Source organism: Lissotriton vulgaris, chromosome 12 (assembly GCF_964263255.1).
Source record: "Lissotriton vulgaris chromosome 12, aLisVul1.2, whole genome shotgun sequence".
Classification (NCBI taxonomy): Eukaryota; Metazoa; Chordata; class Amphibia; order Caudata; family Salamandridae; genus Lissotriton; species Lissotriton vulgaris.
Window position 1 is genome coordinate 732111542 of NC_141700.1, and position 21805 is coordinate 732133346.

A 21805-nucleotide genomic window follows, 5' to 3' on the forward strand; every position below is an offset into this window, starting at 1 on the left:
CAATATATGTGAATGAAGAGAACAATCACTGGCAAGGAGTGTGTGTTTTTTGGACATGCACAGACGTATCAGAGTAAACAGATCATTTAACCCTATTATGAGAATGCTTCCTTTGATTTTTTATAGAGCGGTACTTCTTCTCCCCGAGCCTCAGCCAGGTGAGGTGGGGCCTTATCCTCCTGTTAAATAGGTAAGCCGGAGTAGCAACTTACCATGTGTGCACATACACTGAATGTACTCGATGTTTCCATTTATGAAACACCTGTACAGATGGGAATTATGCCAAATTAGGATGTCTATCTATATAGACACCTGTTGTTTTCTACCTTTATTGACATGTAACCAATTAAGCTAATCAATCATAACGGTGTATTTTACAGTGGCCAAATAATCCACACGCAGAAGGAATTTACCAGACACCTAGGACTCCAGGTGAAATGGTTTATTTTCTTTCTACACTTCTGTAAGGGTTGCGACGACGTCACCGATGAAGGCCCCGCCCCCGGGTAAGCCCAGGCGGCCGTGGAAGGTGCATGAACATCCTGTGTGTGCCGAGGCAGAAACGAAGAGGGACAAACATCAGCAGCAGAGTCGTGGCAGGTAGGAACCCCCTGACAACTTCTTTAATGTTTTTGTTCACATTGCAGTAGCAATCATATTTAGAGATCTGAAGAAGGCAAAGGATAGGAGTGTCCTTGTATATTGCCGAAACATGTTGACCTAATAACCACTCTAGCAGGTATTTGTTAAAGCTGCCTTATTTTGCACTGTTTTTAATCTTGGGCATCTGAGCGATAATAATAAACATAATGTTTCTCTCACTCACCCAATTTTAAGTCACTCATTTTTGTACACATTTCACACACTGCAATCCTTTTCACCTATCACCATCATTCAACATCAGAGGGGCTATCAAGTGTTCCATAATTTGATGCAGGACGTTTCCACCAAGTCCTGATTTACATCATTTATGCTTCACGATGGAAATGCCACAAAGGAGGCCCAGATGATGACTAGGGTGGTATTGAATGTTGACTGATGGGCATGCTTATTTTTAAGGAGATTTTTTGAAGGAGACTTTCTTGTTTATTTACACATAGACCTTCTGGCTTTTTTGGTTTATTGTCTTTTCAAGTTATATCGGTCTTTTGAAGACCCGTGGACACTTTGTGTATAGTATGCTTAGTTTTGGGGGCCGTGTCCATGCCAGGTCTCTAAATATTCCCTAGGACCCTCTAACGGTTTACGTTTTTTCATCCACTTCTCCTAGCAGACAAGTTGTGGTGAGATACCGGAACTGGGGTTTAGTACAGGCCAGCCCTGTAACATCCATGAAGGCAAATCACCTATTTAATCAGAGCACCACTGCAAGCATTTACAGTATTCATTGCTTCAATCACTCACTCCTTCACTGTTGCATGCAACCACTCATAGTCATTCACTCACTATTTTGCTAACTTTCTTGAAGCACTTATATACTTACTCATTCTTCTATTCATTCATTCACTTTTGCATTAATTCAAGCATGTACATTTATTTATTCATTCCTCTAGTCACTCACTCACGACACTTTCACTCCAGTATACTGATGCATACTTACCTGTACTCACTCTTTCACTCACACATTCATTCTTGTACCCAGTGCTGCATTTATTAACTGTTGTAGGCTTTTGTTGTACATTTTCACCCGTTTTAGTATGGATTCCATCCACTGTAAAGCACTTCCTCTATTTTCCCTTTTCCCTCTCCCCTTCTAGAATACCTGCAAGTATTTTAGTACCTTGTGACTGTGGTTTGTTGAATGGCAGTTGGTCAGCTGGTGAAGTGTTCGCTCAGCTGTTTCTACGAATAAACCAGCGTGCCTTACCGCAAGAAGATTCCTGTCTGCTTCTTTATTTACGGCAGCATTCATGAATATATATATATATGTATGTATATGGTATTGCTATAGCACAAACCTTGGCAAAAAGCAATGGAGCGCTGTACAGAGCCATTCACATCTGTTCACTCATGGATTCTACTTGTACTCATTCATTCACTGTTGCATTTATTCGCTCATGTAAGCTCACTCCTTCCTTCCCGTACTAACTGATTCACTGCAATACTCATTCACTCCAGTATAGTATTTCAATCATAAGAAGCTCATACGTGGGGAAAAGGCCCAGCTGCATCAGATGGGATACAAATATGGCGTGCTGTACCCTGCTAAACTCAGAGCAATAGCTGGGGAGGAGACTATCCCCCAGATGCATCAGGAATCCATTTTGCGATTTATTATTAGCGAAAAATAAGGAATCTCTAATAAGGAATAGCAAAATGCTATGCAAGAAGAAATCACTTTGAAAATAGCGATTTCTTAAAACTCCTTAATTGCGATTCGCAAATTGCGAGTCGCAATTAAGGAATACCTCCCCATTCATTCCTATGGGCCTAGAGGCCCATAGAAATGAATGGGAAGACAGTCTCAATTTGCGAATCGCAATTAGCGAAACGCAAAATGAGAATGCGATTTCAAGGGTGCAGGGGTGTCCAAAGGACACCCTGTTGCACCTCTGAAATTGTTTTTGAAATTTGCCTTTTTAAGAAGGCATTAAAAACGCGGCTCTTCGTCGAGGTCTATCAGTAGCATGCTCTCTGACTCTGGACAATGTTTGGTTAGGCGCCTTGACGCCCGTTGGGCAAAGTTTGCGCGTTATAAATTATGTTTCATTCATTCATTCATCTGTGCACATATGTTGCACACACACATGCCCTTAGGGCATGTGTGTGCGCAACATGAAACTTTGAAAAATGCACTTTAGTGAATTTTTCAAAGTTTTTGCAAATTACCATGAAGTTGTACTTCATGGTAATTTGCGAGCCCTATTAGCGAAATCGCTATTTTCTAAACTTTAATGCATTGCATTTAAGGAATCTCAATTTGAGATTCCTTAAATGCAAGTAATCGCAATTTAGTGAATTCTCAATTTGTGATTTTTGCATTTGAGATGATGCATCTCAAATGCTCGGGTTTGTGGTTCAACTCAAGCATTTCTTACTAATTCCCACTGTCTGACCTAGGGTGGTGTGGAGAGCAAAAAAAACGATGGATTTAGGCCCAAATCTTTGTACTGGGGTGAATGTAAGACATTGTTCTGCATTCTGTCCATCTACTGCTTTTTGCAATTTTCACCCCGAGTGGGCTGGGTATGCTCAGACGTGAGTCCCAGGCTCTCCACATCACTGGAGTCAAGCTATCCAGGCTGAAGAAGGCTGATAGCCAGAAACCAGTCCTTGGATGCCTGATTCCGGTCTAGGAAAGACATGGCTTGGTAGTTCGGGCTGGTCTGTTCCCATGAGGCACAGGGTCTAAGGCTGATTTGCATATAGCCATTGTCTGACCTAGGGTGCAAAAAAACGATGGATTTAGGCCCAGATCTTTGTACTGGGGTGAATGTAAGACATTGTTCTGCATTCTGTCCATCAACTGTGTTTTTTGCAACTTACTAATTCCCACTACAACATGATGGAAGGGGAGCAGCAGGCAGCCCTGATGATGAGAGTTGAGTGGAGGTTTTACCCGTTTAAATATTTGTGAGGGACGATAAACCACACAGATGAATCCCTAGTTGAAGGCAACCTGAGGAAGGTGCTAGCGGAGACGAGGCGCAGTGGCAGATTTTGGACGGCATTCCTACTCTCACCAATGGGGAGGACAGGGGAAGTGATCTACTGGGTAATGTCTAGAGGGCAGGAACAAAAACATCCACATAAGTGAGCAAGCATTGCAAAATATCTTTGGTAGCTTGCTAGGAGGAGAGAGAATTAAGGGAGAAGTCTTGCTTTGTTTGCTATGATTGACTATTACGTTTTTGCTTTGCAATGTTTAAATATGTAGCCAAAGCAGCACAAAGATGCATCATTGAACCCTGCGTGCACCTACATGATCAAAGCTGGAAGAATTGTAGTGGGGGCAATGGCAGATGAACATGATTCTTACTGTAAGAATATGTGCATGTTGTATTGTATGATGGAAAAGATTATATAAATGTGAATAAAAAGCAATTAAAAAATACATATTCATATATATATAATGATTCACTCCAGTCACAAATGTATTCCTGCACTCTGAGGAAATAATAGAAATATGAGAATGAGGAATAAATCAGCAGTCATCCATATATGCACAAATTCATCCATTCATCCCAATTTTAACTCGTATGCACAATCAGCTATACACATTTTAAACCAATAAAACTCAACAGTCAATGCAGAAGCACATGTATATTTAGAGACGGCCAGACCTATTTGCTCTGCCAATAGTTGGTGTTATAAAGTGTTTAAGTGACATTGTAGCTGTCAGCAATATGAGTGCTAATCTTTTTTTCATCACTATTAATAGTACTAATAATAAAATGTGTGGCACAAATCAAAAGTTTTGTATTTTAAACATAACAAATAAAACAGCTTGTGGTGGCTTATGGTGCGCTCCTCGGGACGCGCTGCATGAATAACTAAGAGGCGTTCCGCTTTTGCAAGGTGGGAAGCTGCACCCTTTTTTAGGTCTCGCCTGAGCTAGCGCGTACGTTGTCTGGCGAGACATTTAGTGAGTGGGCTTTAAAAAGCCGACCACAGCTTTTTAGGTGACATAGAGTGTGTGGTTACACGCACAGTAACGCACATTCCTCGCATCACTCGCCACTTTCACTTTTACAGTCACGTCACTTTCACGGCCGCGTGGCCACTGCTTGTCTGACTTAACTTGCTGTAGCTCCCTAGCCCATCAAATGCTGTGTCTGCTTCCCGACTTCTTCTCTGGCTCACTGCCCCCATACGTCATTTCCTGCCGTGCCCTCTCTAGCACAAACTTCTCTGCCTTGTAAGATTTATATCTCTCTCATTAACACGTGCCTCTCTCGCCCGTACAAAAGCAGCCAGTGTTAACTTGCTGTACCTCCCTAGCACTTCAAATGCTGTGCTTGCTTCCCAACTTCTTCTCTGGCTCACTGCCCCCATACGTCATTTATCCACCCCATCACATTTTCCCTTTGTCGTGAGCTCGGCCTTGCGTGATACGGCACACGCAGTCTGCACTCATTGGCACCTGCCGTCAAAACTGGTTACGTTATGTCTGCCTCCCATCTCTCTTCTATTCTTCTTCCCTCCTTCTCCACTTTTCTCCCCTTACTCCAGTCTCTTTCCCCCTCGTTCATTATACCTCCTGCATTTCCCCATTCCACCCCACTCTCTGCTCTCCACGTCTCCCATCCAATCCTCTTTCTCCCCCGATTTCCTTCCCCTAAGCCCCGCCCACGTTTCCTCCTACCCTCTCTCTCCTACTCCCTACCTCGCCACCCCGTTACTCCCCCTCCCCTCTTTCTTTCTATCGGCTCCTCCTCTTGTTTCTGGAGCCTCTCTTCTCCCGTGTTGCCTTGCCCAATCATGCTACCCCTCTGCTGGCTTCGGGGTGGGGGGGAGGGGCCCGCCGGCTATAGTTTCTGGTCTGATCATGGCTGAAAGCGGACACCCCTCTGGGCTTTACTTGTGATGAAGTTTGAGTCAGTTGGGTGCACACTACGCCTTGTGTGTAAACACCCCAGCTAGTCCTGGGGCTGCAGGCAGACACACACCCTGCCCACCCCCCATGAGGCCCTGGCTCTCCGGCACTGGGCACTGCCTGACTCCCCTGGCTGGTCCTGGTAAGGCCCTCAGAGCTCCCCCGTGCTGCATGGCATGGTGACATCAGCGCCTATGCATGCCAGTGGCACTTCTGTTCTCACCTCTGGTTGGTCTTACCTGTCTGCCCTCGTTGCGCTGACCTCTGCCTGTCCTAACCTCGGCCCTGCCCTATGTATGTCCCCACCTTTGAGGGTCCTCACCTGAGGTGCGTTATCTTACCTGTGTTCCCACCTCTGATTTGCATCACATGTGTCCTCTCCTCTGCGTGCCGTCATTTCTATCCTTGCGGTGCCCACGCTCTCGCTATCCTCACCTGCCTGCTCTTACTGTGCCCACCTCTGTCTGCCCACTTGAGCTCTCACCTGCCTGTCCTCACCCCTGCCTCCCACTTGAGCTCTCACTTGCCTGTCCTCACCCCTGCCTCCCACTTGGGCTCTCACTTGCCTCTCCTCACCCCTGTCTGCCCCCTTGAGGTCTCACCTGCCTGTACTCACCCCTGTCTGCCCACTTGAGCTCTCACCTGCATGACGTCACCCCTGCCTGCCCACTGAGCTCTTACCTGCCTGTCCTCACTCCTGCCTGCCCACTTGAGCTCTCATCTGCCTATCCTCACCCCTGCCTGCCCACTTGAGGTCTCACCTGCCTGTCCTCAGCAGTATGCCCACTTGAGCTCTCACCTGCCTGTCCTCATCCCTGCCTCCCAATTGAGCTCTCACCTGCCTATCCTCACCCCTGCCTGCCCACTTGAGGTCTCACCTGCCTGTCCTCACCCGTCTGCCCACTTGAGCTCTCACCTGCCTGTCCTCACCCTTGCCTCCCACTTGAGCTCTCACCTGCCTGTCCTCACCCCTGCCTGCCCACTGAGGTCTCACCTGCCTGTCCTCACCCCTGCCTGCCTGCCAAGCCTACCAGACAGGACACTGCTCACTATTAAAGAACTACTTTGTTTCACTTAAGTACTCCAAGAGAGGGCATGCGATTTCCAGTTATCTCTCGTGTGCTTCACCCCCCCGCTCAGTGTTATTCTCTTTCATCCATGTGCTCACCCGCCCCAGTGTTGCTGTTTCCTGTGTGCTTCTCTCCCTCCTGTGCTGCATTGCTGTCTCTCCCACCATCCCTCATATGCTGCTGCCCCCCACATACTTCGTGTTGTTTCCCACCCCACTTCCCCATGTTCTGCTTTTTTTTTAAATTTGAACTTTTATGGTAACTTTCTAAACAAAATCCCACTGTGGTATTTTTTATTTTTTTATTTACAGATTCACCTAAGATCGGTAACTTTTTAAACAAGCATTTACAATGCAATGGTTTTGCCTTTGTTAAAGTTAGAGATATTGGCATTGCTCTTGACATTATTTTTATTTATGTTTTTTTAACAAAAATGGCATTGTCATTTACAATAGCAAATTCAACCACTCATCTAACCCATCTGAACACCCAGCCACTGATCCACCCGCTCATCTATCTACGCATGCGCTTGCCAATCTCTTCATTCACCCACCCAGCTGCCCACTTGTCCATTCCGGTACCCACTCATCTATCAAAGCAGGCGCCCGCCGACCTCATCATACATCCGCTCCCTCGTCCCTCCCTCCAGCTGCCCACCTACTCATCCATCCACTCATCCTTCCACCTATTCATCCATCCGCTCACACATCCATCCTCTCACTCATCCATCTGCTCATCTTTCCATCCGTCCGCTCATCCTTCCACCTACTCATCCATCCACTCATACTTCCACCTACTCATCCATCCATCCACCCACTCATCCATCCGCTCATCCTTCCACCTACTCATCCATCCGCTCACTCATCCATCCGCCCACTCATCCATCCGCCCACTCATCCATCCGCCCACTCATCCATCCGCCCACTCATCCATCCGCTCATCCTTCCACCTACTCATCCATCCGCTCATCCTTCCACCACCTCATCCATCCGCTCATCCTTCCACCTACTCATCCATCCACTCATCCTTCCACCTACTCATCCATCCGCTCACACATCCATCCGCCCACTCATCAATCTGCTCCTCCTTCCACCCGCTCATCCATCCTCTCACTCATCCATCCGCTCATCCTTCCACCCACGCATCCATCCGCTCATCCTTCCACCTACTCATCCATCCACCCACTCATCCTTCCACCTACTCATCCTTCCACCCACTTATCCTTCCACCCACTCATCCTTCCACCCACATAGCTGCCAAGGTTTCAGATTGCTTTGTGTGACATTTTCAGAATTGCACTTTAATTATGAGTGACATTTAATGACTACTTAACAAAACTGTAAATATCACAATCGAACTGCACTTTAACACTATTTAAATCATTAACCCCGAGCAACTTCAAACACATCTCTCTGGGAGCTACCTGCTGCTTGTGCCACAGAAGTGGTGAGCAGCTTTTCACAGAGCACTATTTAGGCAAGGGTCCCTCCTGTACCAAATGAATAACCCACTTTCCGACCATTAGCAATATTACCATCTGTGAAACTGCAGAAACACTTTATATCAACTAATTTATTATTGTTTACGAGAAATGAAGGAACCATGTTTTTATCAACGTCAGAAAATTATATTTTCCAACAACAACTAAAATGCACACCGCGTGTGCGAATTGTTTTTGTTAATAGCATGTAATTACCCCGACGATTAACACAGGCAGCCCACTACAATTTACTCTCTCGTCAGCATTTCGCCATACAGTTGAAATTGTGGGAAACCGAGACGCAGAAAGTCCCCGACGAGAAGGAGAAGCCATCCATTGCCCCCGCTGAACTCGAGAGGCGAGGCGCCGCGCCGCAACCCTGCATGCCAAGTCACCCGCAGGACTCGGGTAGAAAAGAAAATTAAGCGCGAGATTACCTATCTTATCGGAGCCATTTCTTTCACTCAACAGGATCATTATACGAAGAAATTGCGGCACAAAGCAACTTAGCAGAAAATTTTTGACAAAAGCTCCGGCACGCTGAAACCACCGCAGAATCCCAATAGCCTGGGGGCGATGAAAGCAAATGGGCTGAAAGGAACAATTCCTCGTGTTTGCCCACAGAGTAAAGGCGCGCTCTTTTGTTAAAACTGAAAACGGTGCTTGTGACAATGGGGGAACGCGATATGAGTATCGGCGAACAAGATCGCCCCATGCGTGATTCCTTTAGCAGAGATTTGTGAATCCAGCTAAAGTGATTAACTTATGAGGTGCTGACAGCGCCATTCAGTCTCTGGACAATTGTTGTCTTGTTAGTGCCTGATGTAATGTCGCTGATCTGTCCCTCCAACGCCGGTGATTTCCAGACAGATCCATCTTGCTAATGCACCAAAGCATTTTACTGAAAAAAGCGAGCCTGTGAGGCGAAGGCAGGAATGAGTAATTAAAGCGCCATCGCACAGGAGCAGGAAGGCGGGTGCCCTCAATCCCGGACCAGATTCGGGGGCGTTGACGAGAAGAGGCTTTCGGCTGACGTAGCCAAAAGCCAAAAATTCTCGGGAACCCCCCCGAATCTGGTCCGGGATTGACGGACAGAGCCGTCTACCAATGGCTAGCCTCCATTTATGGAGCTAGCCAATGGGAGACTGGGGCGGATACCCGACTGCACACACAAAACATAAGGTTTTTTGGCGCATGCGCACTACGTGCGCATCGCCAGTCAAAACCTAAAGAGCTCTGTGCGGCACTCGTAGCGGTACCTAGAGATGCAACCCTCGTTAGATCCCTAAGACAACATTGTAAACAAGTGGTGAGGCAGCGTAAAGATGAGATTTTAAAAGAACGCTGGCATAAGCTTGCTTGTGCCACCAGTGCCACCAATGGAAATGTTTTTTGGGCGGCAGTTAAAGACATGAGATCAATGAGCCTTACACTTACTCCTTTAAGCTATAACATAAGCAGTGAAGCTTGGGAATCCCACTTTACTACAATCTATACAGACCCCACTCAGAGTGAGGATCCCTTTGATTCCCACGTTGTTTCACAGATTCAGATATCGGTATCAGAAGTCGAGGATGCAATTAACCAAAGTTTAGTCAACAAGGCCCCCGGCCCCAAAGGGCTTCCCATCGACCTCATCAAGCATAAACCGAACTTTTGGGTGCCTGTTTTACTCAATGTTTTTAATAATCTTACAAATACTTTTTTACCTAGCACATGGTCTACCAGCACTATTGTTCCGATTTTTAAAAAAGTGGACTGATCCAACCCTAGCTGCTACACACTGATCTCCCCGATTGATAAACTTAAGATACTTGAGATGATCCTGTTTAATAAAATTAGATTATGGGCTGAGGAGGAACACATTTTAAACAAGTGCCAGTTAGGATTTAGAAGTAAATTGGGAACGGTTGAACAATGTATAAATCTCAGCCCGATTGTTGGTAAATACACTATAGCTCAGCAATCTCCCATATACTTACACACTTCTATGAGTACCTTATAAACCCATTTGATCCCACTTAATAACATCTTGCTGCTATTTGTTGTGAATCTCCAGCCTATATTTCGTGCGGTGCTTCGTAGAAAATGTTGCCTTGTATATTATGATTTTTTATATTATAGTTTATATTTGACTGCACTTTAATACACTATGCTGCTGTTCGTCCACATATGATTGCACCCGGATATACCATGCTGCTATTTGATTGCCCCCATATAGATTTTACCTGTTAATTGTTGTCTGCCAAATTGTACTTTATCATATTATGCTGCTACTTGTTAGGAATAATCTAGCCTTAAGATTTGAAGAAGTGGTTGTTTTACATATCTAATGTCTTTCATAACATGTGTATCTTTATTGCCGACTATGCTATATATTACAAGTCCCTGTTTATTTATTGTTTTAAATGCTGGTATTTTAATTGTGCTTTTATTGATATTTTATATCCGAATAAAGATTTATTGAATTGACAATAGTTCAACTGAGGAAAAATATTGGGAAGTAAATCTAGACGAGCATGAGAACGCAAAGTACATTCCTGGATGTCCAAGTTGATATATAGTAAACAATGAGACCACTCATAGGATAATTCCATTATTCTGTAATTGGGGGGGGGGGGGGGGGGAGAGAGAAGCATCGAAAGGTTACATTCTAGGAAACAATTATTGATATAAATCAATGTATCGTTTACTTTTTATATATATTATATGGTGTCAGTTTTATAAAGGTTCAATTAAAACTAGATACTACGAAAAGCATTAAAAATAAAAGATCAAGGGCTGGGATGGGTGCAGTACTATCTTCTCCTTCTGTCAGTTCGTGTATGCTGGTGTAATACTCTCTTGTCTTTGCTTTGCACTGATGATTGTACAAATAGCAGGAATTGTTCTCTTTTGTTGGTCTTCACAAAATCAATGAAAGTGATCCCCAAACAAAAAAATGCAATATGAGCAAGGTCAATTACAGGACTCGCAATTCTCAAGTGCACAGTCAGTGAAAGGTGAGTATCGTGTGCATGAAGAAGTGACAGCAGTTAGTGTCCAGGAGGCATATCATAACAAAGTGTATAACATATTTATCGGTACATGCAAGCGATAACAAAATTTAACATGTAATGTTCTGTATGACGCACACAACAATTGACATCAATGGAGTGAGATTTGAGGGATTGGCAGCAGGTCAGTAGAAATCGGGAACTTGGTGCTTTGGTCCGCCAAGAGGTGCCCCCGCACCAGTGCACTGTGGGTACAAATCTACGGGGATGCGGGGGGTTCGGAGTCTGAAGGTCAGTCCTGCCGACCACCACGGCAGACAGAGACCAGAAGCGACTGAGAAAAAAGAGACACGCGGGTAAGGATGGAGGATACCATGACAGCTCAGTAGGGGGGCTAGAATATCGCACAGGACGAATATACGTTTTCTCTATGTCCCTGCGCCCCGTAGGACAGCGTTCAGAACGCTCACAGTTCCCGCTCACTCACCTCCTCACTTTCGGTTCTCTAGGCAGCGGCGGCTGCAGGAAAACACAAAGGTACCTAACGACTGCCGTACAGTAGTCCGCGCCATTATGGAAACAAAACAGAGACTGCCAAAAGCGTGTGAGCGGGAGACTATAGCCAGATAAGAAAGACACCCGTAGACAAAGAAGAAGGACTACCATGTAAAGCCGGAGACTGCAGGCAGTTGGAGAGAGAAGACACCGAAAAACGAGACCCGTGTGAGCAAGCGAAATAGTTACTGTAAGGAAGCTACTACAGGGGAACACCTTAACAAATGAAACAGAAACGATAACATTTCAAATGGGAACCTTCAAAACACGGCTTTGTCCGCAAGCTACTGATCACGAGCAAAACAAGTCAGGTCCCGGGCCGGCCAGCCAATCACAGCGCGGCCCGGGGAATGACGTCACGGGGGTGTCCCGGGCCGGCAGCCAATGACAGCGCGGCCCAGGACAAAGGGGCGGGGCTTAAAAAAAGAACGAGAAACGCCCCCGAATAGCGTTTTCGCAAGAAAGCGTGATTGACAGCCTCTGTCTCCCAATGGCTAGCCTCCATTTATGGAGCTAGCCAATGAGAGACAGAGGCGGGTCATCGATCCGACATAGAACTCAAAAGGTTTTTTAGCGCATGCGCACTACGTGCGCACTTGCAGGCAAAACCTAAAAATGGCACCCACGTCATGAGCATGTCTTGACACGTGCGTACACCTACAAAATGCCATGTCTTAGCACCTTTTTTTTACTTTTATATATTTTTTAAAAACTTTTGTTCACACTGATCAGTTGATGCTGTAGAGCGTGAGCCAGTCAGTGTTCTCTTTTCATTTGCACACCAGAGGTGAATATATTGCATGGCTAGACTTGGCGTAAACGATGGCTCTTTGGTTTTCAGATCCCCAAAAGGTGATTACCCTGTTATGTTATGTTATGTTATGTTAAAAGAACTTGTTACCGCACACGGTCACCAATTGGTTTCATGGCGCTCAGAGACAAATGGAGAGTGGGAGCAGGTGAGTAAGGGACTAATCATAAGCTAATTGGAACAGATAAGTTTTCAGGTTTTTACGAAAAGTGATGTAATCAGGAGTGAGCCGGATTGAGAGAGGGAAGGAGTTCCAGGTGGAAGGAGCAAGGAAGGAGAAACAGGCACCGCCATGTTTCTTCCGTTTGAACCTGGGGGTGACCAAAAGATTATGAACAGAGGACCTGAGGTGCCGTGAGGAAATGTGACGGTTGAGACTAAGAGAAATAAAAGCAGGGGCAAGAGCAGATAGAGATTTGAAAACAGTGCAGCCCATTTTAAAGATACAGCGGGACGCGACCGGGAGCCAGTGCAGTCTTTTCAACAAGGGCATGACGTGTTGGTACTTAGGTTGTTGAAAGACCAATCTGGCCGCCTGGGTTTGTACCAGCTGAAGCCGATGAAGGTGGTACGCGGGGATCCCCACATACAGGCAGTGCGCATAGTCAATGCGTGAGGTGACCAGGGCCATAATAACAAGAATGAGAGCCTCTGGAGATAAGAACCTTCGGATTTTACCAATTCTGCATAGGTGATAAAAGCAGGCCGAGGTAACGGAGTTGATTTGAGGCCTCATCGACAGGTCACTGGAAATGATGACACCAAGGCTCTTCACGGACTGGACTGGGCAGGGAGGGGGGAACCAAGAGCTGGGGGCCAAAAATTAGGACTCCAAGGGTTTGTGGGCCCACCGGTCAAGTCCAACTCAGTCTTGCTGGGGTTGATCTTCCGCTGGCTGAAGTTCATCCACTCATAGATGGTAAGCATGATCGATTGAAAATTAGAGCAAGAGACAGGAGAGGGATCGATGGGAAAAATTAGTTGCAGGTCGTCTGCGTAATTGAAGGTGGTGACAGGAAAGTGACGAAGAGAAGCTAGAAGGGGTTGCATGTACAGATTAAATAAAAGGGGGGATAAAGCAGAACCCTGGGGGACACCACAGGAAAGTGAGATTTGGGGGGCAGAGAAAGTGGAGAGCTGAACCGATTGGGAGCGTTGTTGAAGGAAGGACCCAATCCAGGACAAGGCCAGGCCCTGGATGCCCGCATTTCTGACACGGTCGATCAAGATGACATGATCGACCGTGTCAAAAGCGGCCGAGAGGTCTAGTAACACCAAGGCCTGGGCCAGGTTCTTATCAGCCCCCTGTCTCAGCGCATCCATAACAGCCACAACAACTGCTTCCGTAGAGTGGGCCGGTCTGAAGCCGGCCTGCTGGTTATCTAGGAAGTGAGTTTTTTCAATGAAGGCGCTTAGGCAGCGGGTGACATAGGTCTCCAATACCTTCCCCAGATAGGGGAGGAGGGAGATAGGTCGATAGTTGCTTAAGACAGCTGGATCAGAGCCGGGATTTTTAAGGATGGGTACTACAACAGCTTTTTTGAAAGCATCGGGGACAGAGCCTGTAGTGAGAGAGTGGTTAAGAAGGTCTAATGGGGGGCCTGGACAGGCCATGAACGCATCCCTCAGGATTTGAGGGGGGCAGCAGTCGTTGGGGGAACCGGAGCTGACTACTTGTAGTAAAGAGATAAATTCAGCCAGAGAGATTGGAGGGAATTCATGCAGACAGCAAGGGCTCGAGGGAGGGAGGACACAGACATTGGACGGGGAAGGGGGGGGAATATTGTTTTTAATGGTAGTAATTTTATCTATGAAGAATGAATTGAGGGAGTCACAAAGAGCCTGCGAGGGTTGGGGCTGGGCCGTGACGCGGTCAGGGAGGGAGAGTTCGGCTACGATGGAAAAAATATCCTTCGTTTTAGAGGCTGAACTAATGATTTTCTGGGAATAGTCAGAAAATTTGGCCAAAATAATAGATTGTTTATAAAGTTTTAATAGGTCGGTATAAATGATCTTTAGTGAGGGGTCATAATTTCGCCTCCACCGACGCTCAGCTTGTCTGAGGAGTAATTTATCCACTTTTAGTTGTTCGGTGAACCAGCGCTGCGCGTCATGTGGGCGTTTGGATCTGATGATTTTCACGGGAGCAACCGCATCGCTGGCTTGGGTCAGCCAATGATCCAGGGTAGTAGTTTTGGTATTCAAATCAGAATTGTCACTGGGGAGTGTGGTTGATAGGATCGAATGAAAATGGGGGATATCAGCATGTTTCCAGTTACGTGCCGAGAAATTCGACACCGGTGGAGGACGAGTGGGCAGAGAGAGTATCAGTGAGAAAGAAATAAAGGAATGATCTGACCAGGTGCAGGGATAAACTAGGGGAGGAGCGATGTCCAGGTTTATCGTCCATACCTGGTCGAGAGTATGGCCCTTATTATGGGTTGTTACAAAAATATGTTGCTGGAAATTGAGGCCACGTAGTAAGTCTGTGAATTCAACTGACAGGGCACTTTCCTGGGAATCTAATGGCCAGTAGTTGAAGTCACCTATAATCAGAATTCTAGCGGAATTAATGACCAACTGAGAAATAAGATCACCAAAGAGGGATGAGAAAAGAGGCATGTTAACAGGAGGGCGATATACTAAAACACACAGGAAGGAGTATTTAGGGGGTATAAATTTCAGAGTGAGTATGTCAGAATTTAGAATAGGAGTAGTTATTAGGGTTGTGAATTGAAATTTGGAGCGGATAATGGCAGCTACTCCGTCACCCGATCTACCTGATGCCCTGTTGGATTGAAGGATATAAAATCCTGTGGGGATGGCAGCCAGGATATCGGGGGAGGAGTCCTCGTGAAGCCAGGTTTCAGAAAGGAGCAGGATATCGATGTTACCATTGTCCAGTGATTGAAACACTTCCAATTGGTGTTTAGGAAGCGAGCGAGTATAGAGGTAAACAATAGAGATGGAGTGGGCGTCATGAGAACTGGTCCTGGTGGGTGAAGGGGCGGCGTTACAGTGAGGGGAAAGGGAAGGGGGCCTGACCAAGGAGACATGGGGAGAGTGGGAAGTCAAGATGCCGCAATTCTGGGCAATAGCAGCAACATGGGGAGCAAGGGGGGCAGAGCAGTGAAACGAGTATAGATCCTGGGAAAAATAGTTATTGCGGCTAGCAACATGCATGGCCCCGGGCCTCGGTCGGCCGCGGACGGGCGCAGACGGGCTTGACTTGTGCGCGACTTCGGCGCGAAGTCGGCGCTCCCGCTGCGCTCGTCCGCTGCGCTCGTCCGCTGCGCTTCCTCCAGGTCGCCATATATGCTGATTGACGTGAACCACTAGACCGCTCACCTGCACGGTGGAGAGGCAGGGCGGAAGTGGTGCAGAGCAGGAAGTGGCGCTCGTGTAGAGGACCCTCCGCTCAAACGGCACACTGCCGGGGCGGAACGGGGTCAGGAGCGAAAGTGATCAGGTAAGCAAGTTACCGTGTCCAGGAATCAATAATGCAAGCGCGATAGCAAATAACACAAAGTATCAATTTTAAAATGAAAAAAGTTCGTAGTCAGCTGGATAAAGTTTAAAAAGCATCAGCAGCGCTAGTACACGCCCGCAGCCTACTCGCCACGTTTGTCAACCTGCGGAGCCAGTTAGCACACAAGAAATAGAAGAGGGCTCAGCAACCACTAGACCGCTCACCTGCACGGTGGAGAGGCAGGGCGGAAGTGGTGCAGAGCAGGAAGTGGCGCTCGTGTAGAGGACCCTCCGCTCAAACGGCACACTGCCGGGGCGGAACGGGGTCAGGAGCGAAAGTGATCAGGTAAGCAAGTTACCGTGTCCAGGAATCAATAATGCAAGAACGATAGCACATAACACAAAGTATCAATTTTAAAATGAAAAAAGTTCGTAGTCAGCTGGATAAAGTTTAAAAAGCATCAGCAGCGCTAGTACACGCCCGCAGCCTAGTCGCCTGGATATGCATCAACTCCACCTTCCTTTATCAGGAACTTGAGCTCCACTGGAGCTCTTCAATTCACTCTCCCATCCTAGACTCTGAGAGCGTGTGGTGCTCCACAATTCAGAGCACCAACTGATCCCCAGACCAAGGTATTCGTATGCATACTCCACTTTTTAGCCTTACTTTACTTGGCATGGGTTGTTCTTGCTCTTCTTTCTAATCATATCTAGGGTTTGGGTGACAGCTAGGCTAGGGTTACAATCCCTCCTAGCCTGCCTGGTGACAGGAAGTGCAAATTCTTCTCCCCACCTCACTGGAGCCTCTCATCAGCCTGACATTATACAACTAACAAGTGTGGGAGGGCGGCGGCTTCCAGAGCCCCGCTTCCCTTCCAACCCATAGAGGAAGCCGTACAACACGGCGGTGCCCAAAACATGACTAAGCTGCAGGCCCATATAGGATTCACTTGGATGCCCTTTTGCCACCCCATGTCTTCTGCTACCTCCACCCTTAAGTAGAGATGATGGAGTATCTATCCTGCGCGCCAGCAGTCACTAGACCCATCCTAGTTCATTTCAGGATTGTGTTTTCCTGGTCTTCTGCAGGGTCTTCAAAGGAATCAGTGAGATGGGAGTGAGGCATATATTATATATACTTTTGTATGCTTATGTATTCTGAGTGTAATTCAAGGGTCCTGTTTTGGGCACAGGGAATCTCTGTAGCGCCAAGTAGAATGGTAATATCAACAATAAAGGATATTATAGCTTTTGCATTTATTTCAAGTTATTTTTGGAGTTATGAAGTGCTATCTGTACAAGGGCGTTCAAGCGCTTGAAATGTAAAGTAGCAGGGGACAAAGGTTAGTTAGCACTGAAATGTGTTTTTAACAGCCTTTTAAACACGGCTTCATTTGGAGTATATGCACCGCCCTTGGGCTATTCGAAAACCTTACTCTTCTAACTTATCTAGTAAATGATTTTATGGACAAACAATTCAATCTGGCTGATCTCACAAGCTCGTAAGACCTTTTCCGTAGTTAACTGCAGTGAATATAAACTAATAATTTCCATTCTGTTAAAAGTAGCACATTTTAAGGGGATCAAAAATCAGCTTTTATTTCTATCAAACGTATGGAGCAGACTAGATATGCAAACTTTGAGCTGTGCTGAGGTTACCATGTGACTCCTTCTTATCAGAACTTTTCTAGTCCTGGAGTTTCCTTTTACAAATAATTACGTGCACCTCTTAAGGGTAACCTCACAATAAAGGGGTTTGGCACTCCTAAATAATGAGGGTGAGAAATAATTGTTCGTCAGTTCCTTGACGACCATAACACGAGGTGGAGCCACTAGCTCCGATAGGGTTGCCGGAACACGGCACCACCATCAGTTCAACTCAAGGGGGCAGATCACTCAGGCCTGCCGCGTTCCACTGAGGGGGAGCGGTGGGAAATGAGAAGCTGCATAGGCTTTGGAAAATGTATGACACTTGCTTTAATAATGACTGTTAGTTCTAATACTTTGGTGCAGTTTTCATAGGTGAAGGTGTTGAAAATCAAGTTAGGTCTTACAAAACAGTTTCAAAGGAAGGTATTTTCTGTAATAGTTGATGTGGGATGTATGTTAGTACAACGCGATTATTTTGATCGCGGTACTTTACAACGCGGTTTTCACTACGCAAGTCGTTACGACGACTTGCGTTGGAGGGCGCTGAATAGTGGATCATTTTAATTTTCTATTCCAACTCCAGCCCACGTAACAGTAGGGAAGGTGTTGGAATAGAAAATTAAACTATTCCTTAAACAAGAGCGCCATCCAGCGCAAGTCGTAGTAATGACTTGCGTTGTGATGGCTGCGTCGTAAAGGCCCCGCGGTGTAAACACTGCATTGTAAAGGATGTTTCCCATTGATGTGCCTGCCTATAAATGCTCTGCTGAACGACAAGAAGTCATCAGCTTCAAAGTGGCTCTGAATCCCTTGTTGGGTCACAAAGCTATACTTCGTGAGGTCAGTCGCTTGCTGCAAAATGTCAAACCACAACTATTCAGTAGCCCAGAAGAGTGGTACAATGCACCTAGTGCTTACTGTCATCAGTCTTCTCCAAATAGCATTTGATCGACAGCAGAAAAAAAGAGAGTAGTGCAATTGCCAAGATGAAAAATACCAAACATGCATTTTGTGCAAACAAGTACATTTGTGAAGTGTAATGGATGTGCAGTGTTAAGAGAACATCTAGCCACCTTGAAATCCCAGGTCTGAGGTAAGTTAGTACTAGGGAGGTAATGCATGAGATGAAGCATTGAATATGTATGGGTTACACCAAGGAAACCCGGGTGGAAGGGATGTGCAGAGACCAAGGAATTGTTACCTACAGGTGAACATTCCAAAGACCACAAGAATAGGACAGTGTAGGAAAATGGATTATTATTTGTAGTAGGAGACTGCCCACTTCAAGCCTTAATCACAACTCTGGTCAGGGTGACCCCATAAAAACATTAAACTAACCTGAGCTCAACCCCTTGGTAACTATGGCACAGAATAAACAGCTTAACTTAGGCCAAGGTGTAAAGTATGTATGCAGTACCAAAACAGTAATGAATAAAAAATGTAAAACAACAAAAATTCCAAACCAAAATGGAAAACTACAGCAAAACGTAATAAACAAAATGACACCAAAACTGTAAAAAGTAATCAGATACGGGTAACTGTGACTTTTTAACACTTTAAGTAAAATTAGAGCCAACAAGTACACAGTGCCATTGATAATCATTGGTCACGGTACACCAGGACCTAGATCAGATTTGAGGCGCATCAAAAAATCAGCACGGGTGGGATACACCTACTAGGTTCATCTTGGTCAAAGTTTTTCCCTTCCAATCAACCACAGGAGTAAACTTTTAACGACCCCACAACCTAAGGAGAGGGCACTAAGAGACTCTTAGGGTGTCATAGACCATGGGCTAAATATGACACTTCAATCTCTTATCAAAGGACTTCTGCTGGGGTCTAAAGTTAAGTGGACAAGAAACATGCATCCATCTGTCTGGCATCCATTTGATTATATTTGTTTCCATCCGCCCCCTGTCCATCTGTGTGTTTGCTTGTGTGGAGTAGGTATATGTGTGCTGCCTGTGTTTTTAACTTTGCTTGCGTTGCTAGGTGTGTATGGGTCACTGTGTTTGTTGATCTTTTTGCAGAGGTGAATGGTTGTCTCTTGGAATGTGAGACATTTGGGCTGGTGATCGGTCTTTCTGTAGGTGTATTGTTGAGTGTGGCTATTGTTTGTCTGAATAAGTAAATATGTGCATTTGCAATGTCAGTGAGTGCACGCATGTTGTGTGTCTGTGTACCTGCAATATTCACATTATGACCTGATCAGCTTTATCAGTTCTTGCTTTTTGTATCACCTCCTTTCCAATTACGTCTGTTGAAATTATTTACTCAGCCCTATGGCATTAGGATGCAGGTATTCTGTTTATCTGGAATACAGCCAACTCTGGAGTCACCCATCAGGGCGGTTCACACGAGTTTTCCTGAAACCAACTTGGTTATTGTCCTGAGAAAGTGAATTTACCCATATACATACCTTAATACATATATATTTACCATGTTGTTTTATAGCAGATTGAAGCGCACTAACATTGTAGTATTCCTACACATTTAAATACATTTTAAATGTACTGTTGTCAAGTACTTCCAGGTTGTCAATGGCACCTTTACTGATCTGTGTTAGTAAAGTGTAGCCTCGTTTTGAGATTGGAACAACGATTCAGGGATTTCAGAAACTAGTTGAGTCAGCTCCTGTTAATGTCCCTTGTTTCATGTTGTCAAGGACTTCTCACATTGCCTTATTTTTGATTGCTTGCAAGCTATTCTGCATTAAACCAGTGTTAGACTTTATAAGCTGTCTAAGCATTGTGTTTTTTTCCATTTAGTCAGCAGAAGGCAGCTGGTGCAGACGTCTGACTTATCATATTAGGTGAATAGTTATATGTGGGCAACCAGCCCCTGGGTTTGCCAGCTGAGGCATAGGAAAGGGCATGGACCTCTGCGTTTGTACTTTCTCGCTACACAGGGACATAAAGTCAGGAGAAGGGTTCTCGGTTCTTAGCATCCCTTGTGTCACCCAGTTTTCGATGTCCTCAAGAAGAAGAGTCAAATACTGTGCTTGATGCCCAGTGATGGAGTGGAGAAGTGTGGCTCAACGGTTAGAGGCGGCAGACCCGGAGGCTGAGGTCGGCCCAAGACCAGGGTTCAATTCCAGACGCGGCCGGGTGCAGGACCAATGTCAGCGGGCCCGATAAATATCGCCTCGGTGCCACTCTAACCATGGGGTCCCACACTGCAACTCTGGGCAATAGCTTGCTTAATCTCCACTCTGGCTCCATCACCGCCGGGGATGCCTGGCTTCTTCTTGGGGATGCCCAGTAAAGAGACCATCTCACAGGGAAAGCCAGTACGGGTTCCCCAGTGGTACAGCGCTGGGACGCTCCAGGGTAACCACGCGCTCTATAAATCCAACATTCATTCATTCACATCTGCACCCCACTTCCAGGATCTGGTTACTGCTAGGTCTTCCGTCTGAGTTTCCCTTTTAAAATAGTGTGCAAGTTGAAATACTGCCAGAAGTTTTGACTAGGGGAGGGGTTGGAGTCAAACACAAACTCTGCTTCTTACTCTGGGTTGGATTAGTTGGTCTGAGTCAGTATCCACAGAAGTGCAGGCTGATCAGCCCGCCACGGAGTCCGGTTTGGAAACCAGGGCCCACTCACAGGATGAAAAATCAGCATTATTAGTTTAGGAACTTTGCAGGCTGAGCCAGATAGCAGTTTGTGTATTGCTTGAATGGGAGCATGACATTAGCCCTGCATTATTTAGATACAGGCCTGATAGAAGAATTGGGGCTTTTTATCTTTAACAGGATTAAACATGGAAAAGGCTCTGGTGGCGGCCTGTAAAGCGCTAGGAGTCTCGACGTGTGCTGTCTAGACGAGTCACGATGCAGCTTTGGAGTGGGTGATCACAATGGATATGTGATGTAGTTCGTTTGGAGTGTTTCAGGTGTTTAAGCAGGCCAGCCAGAGCAAAATACAGCTCAGCGTGTGCTATCTGGAGGCTGGGACAAGATCCCACCAGGGTCAGCAGGACTGAGATGAAGAATCTGCCATTATTGCTGCTGCCTCAAGCCAAAAAGCCAACCAGAGAGTGGTTGGAAACTTTGTTTCACAGGTTTATGCCATTGCTTCTGACCCAGCAACCTCCCTCATTGGGCAGATTGTATTCTCTTCAAATTGCTATGATCGAAATCCTGCTTAAGAGGAAACCATGTACTGGTTTCAGACCAGACGTTTTGGTCTTACACAATAGTTTTGTAGGCTGCAGTAGTGGGGCGAGTGCTACCCAGTG